A 2,848-nucleotide genomic window follows, 5' to 3' on the forward strand; every position below is an offset into this window, starting at 1 on the left:
CTGGGACTTTTCGGTGTTGATGGAAAGTCCGAGAGAGCGAAAGACCTCCTGACAAAGGCGAGTGTCCTGAAGCAGCTGCGTGTGAGACTGTGATTTTAGGAGACAATCGTCCAGGTATGGAAAGATTTGGACACCCTGGAGATGCAGATAAGCGACCACAGGAGCTGGCACCTTTGTAAAGACGCGAGGGGCGGCAGCACCTTGAACTGGAAATCCTTCCTTCCCACGCGGAAACGCAAGTACTTCCGATGTCACGGAAGAATAGGGACATGGAAATAGGCGTCTTGGAGATTGATAGTTGCCATGAAATCTCCCATTAAGAGCAAGCGTAAGATCTCTGAAAACGTTAGCATGCGGAAGGACTGGCACTTGAGATACTTGTTGAGTGCTCGCAAGTCCAATATTGGCCTCCAATCTCCGTTTTTCTTGATGATAAGGAAAAAACGGGAATAAAATCCCTTCCCCCTTTGAGACTTGGGCACCACCTTGACTGCCCCCTTCTGTATCATAAGGCGAACTTGATGGAGCAGTTCCTGGATGTGGGCTGGAGGTGGGCCGGAAAGTGGAGTAGGAGGAGGAAGTTTGATGAATTCTAGAGCATGGCCTTTTTCTACAATGTCCAGAATGTCCGAAGTGATGGCGGACCATTGAGAACAAAACAGGGAGTTTCGACCTCCAACTCTTTGGGTCAAAGGCAAGTCTTTGTCTCTTGGGAGCAGATCCTCTGTCGGAAGATTTCCCCCTATAGTTTAAGAAGACTGCTGACGGGAAGACTGCTGTTGGTTATTGGAATAGCGTTGGCTGCCTTGGTTGTAGGAACGATATTGGTTGCTTCCTCCTCGAAAATTTGAAGAGGTGACTCGTCCACGTGCACCATGAAAAGGCTGCTTCCGAAATTGTAAATTTCCTAAAGAGCGGGCAGTGACAGTATCTTTTCTAATAGATTGTAATGCCTCATCGACATGTGCCCCAAAAAGTGACTCGCCATCATATGGCATATCCAGTATCTTTGCCTGCACCTCCTGCCGAAAGGATGTGCAGCGTAACCAACCTTGTCTGCGTTGAACAGCCGCACCAGCGATCTGTTGGAAACCTGTACAGGCAATATCGACGGCACAGTCATTAATCTCTTCCGAAGTTCTCTCACCTTCTTGGAGAAGTTGCAAAGCTTCAGCCTTTGAAGCATCTGGAACTAAAACCACAAAAGCCGTCATGTCTGCCCACATTTGGCGGTCGTACCGCCCCAAAATAGCCAAAGCATTGGCTGCTCTCACTGTGGTGGAGGCCATCGTTGAAAATTTTTGGCCTATTGCATCCAGACGACGACCATCGCGATCTGGTGGAGCAGTCACAGTAGACGCAGGACTCCGAAAACGGCGCTGAGCCGCCTGGGTAACCACCGAATCTGGTTTCGGCTGTCCAATAAGGCACGCTGGACTACCAACAGGCGCCTTATATTTCTTCTCCAACCGGGGCATCTGTGCCGGCAGCGAATTTGGGGTCTGCATCAACTTCACCCCCTCAGCCCAGATTAAGTCAATAATAGGCACAGTATGGACTTGCTTAAACGGTTGGTTTTTGAAATCATAGAGGAAGCAATCTTCTTCCCTCTGTACTCTTGGCAATTTAAAACGTTGAGCCGCCCTATCCATCAGCTGATGGAAACTTGCAATATCCACCGGGGGAAAATCACCTGGCGTTACTGGCGAGGGAGATGGTGTCTGAACTTGATAATTATCCAACTCCGCCATATCCTCATCATCATCATCTCGAACCTCACCATCTTCGCGGTCCGGAGTAACGTCCCCTTTGTCGTCGTCATACACAGTCGTGTGTATCCGAACTGACAATTGTATCTGAGGAGCAGAGGTTGGTTGTGGCGGCGGAGGAGCCAGCAACAGGCGTTAAAACAGAAGGCAATGTAGGTACCTGTGGAGAGGGCGGGAAACGCCTATTATAATCGTCCAACATATGCTGGAGATTAGATATAAGCGACAAAGGTACAGTCGCAGTAGGAACTTGAACTGTCCTTTCCTCTTGCTAGTTATATTGGTCCTCATCATCATTGCTATAGTCCTGGCACTTGATGACCAAATCAGATGGACTATGTGCTGCCCTAAAAGATTCATGCACATCTTCCTCAGAATCGTAATCCGAATCCATTGCAAACAAAGGTGACGGAGGTTGTGGATCACTGGAGAGGGAAATTTGGTCAATAGACACTTTGCGGCGTTGGTGAAGTGTGTCGACAGTGGCAGATCCTGTGGACGAGAGTGGCAGCAAAGGCAGAGAGGCAAACGCAGAAGAAGTCGTCGGTGGAAAGGACGACGACGATGGAGTTGCTGGAACAACACTTGAAGAATCCATCGTCGATGGTTCTGTCGTCGATGGCAATGGAGCCGTCAAGGAGCTTTCGTCGACGGGAATGACGAGAATGACGGGGCGACCGACGGGGCGGCCGTCGACGGGGCTGTCGTCGACGGAGTTGATCTTTTAACACTCTTCGTCGACGAAGATTTGGTTGTCGACTGTGGAGGCTGTAGGAAGGTGGATACCTGAATATGGTTGCCCCCAACTTTTTTGCCTGGTGTTTTGCTGGTTTTCCGACTTAGTTGGCCTGGGACCCTGCCAATCAGGACCACAGGCCTACTGCTCTCTCTGTAAAATGGATTCCCTGTACGTTAGGTACATATCCAATTGGTACTGGGCCACCTTATCAGACCCTGTAACTCAGGGCATAGGTGTACCCAGGGCCTGCCAGGGGCTGCAGCATGTATTATGCCACCCCTGCCTGGCCATCTAAATCCGACACAACTGGCTGCACGACAGCTGGGGCAAGGTGGTGTAA

At 50.0% G+C, this 2,848-nt stretch overlaps 1 pseudogene; it reads right to left on the reverse strand.

Annotated features, from left to right (window-relative positions):
- Positions 1 to 749: 749 nt before the first annotated feature.
- Positions 750 to 1,971, reverse strand: LOC147701573 (uncharacterized; annotated as a pseudogene).
- Between the last annotated feature and the right edge of the window lie 877 nt (positions 1,972 to 2,848).

This window comes from Lissotriton vulgaris, chromosome 7 (genome assembly GCF_964263255.1).
Source record: "Lissotriton vulgaris chromosome 7, aLisVul1.2, whole genome shotgun sequence".
NCBI lineage: Eukaryota > Metazoa > Chordata > Amphibia > Caudata > Salamandridae > Lissotriton > Lissotriton vulgaris.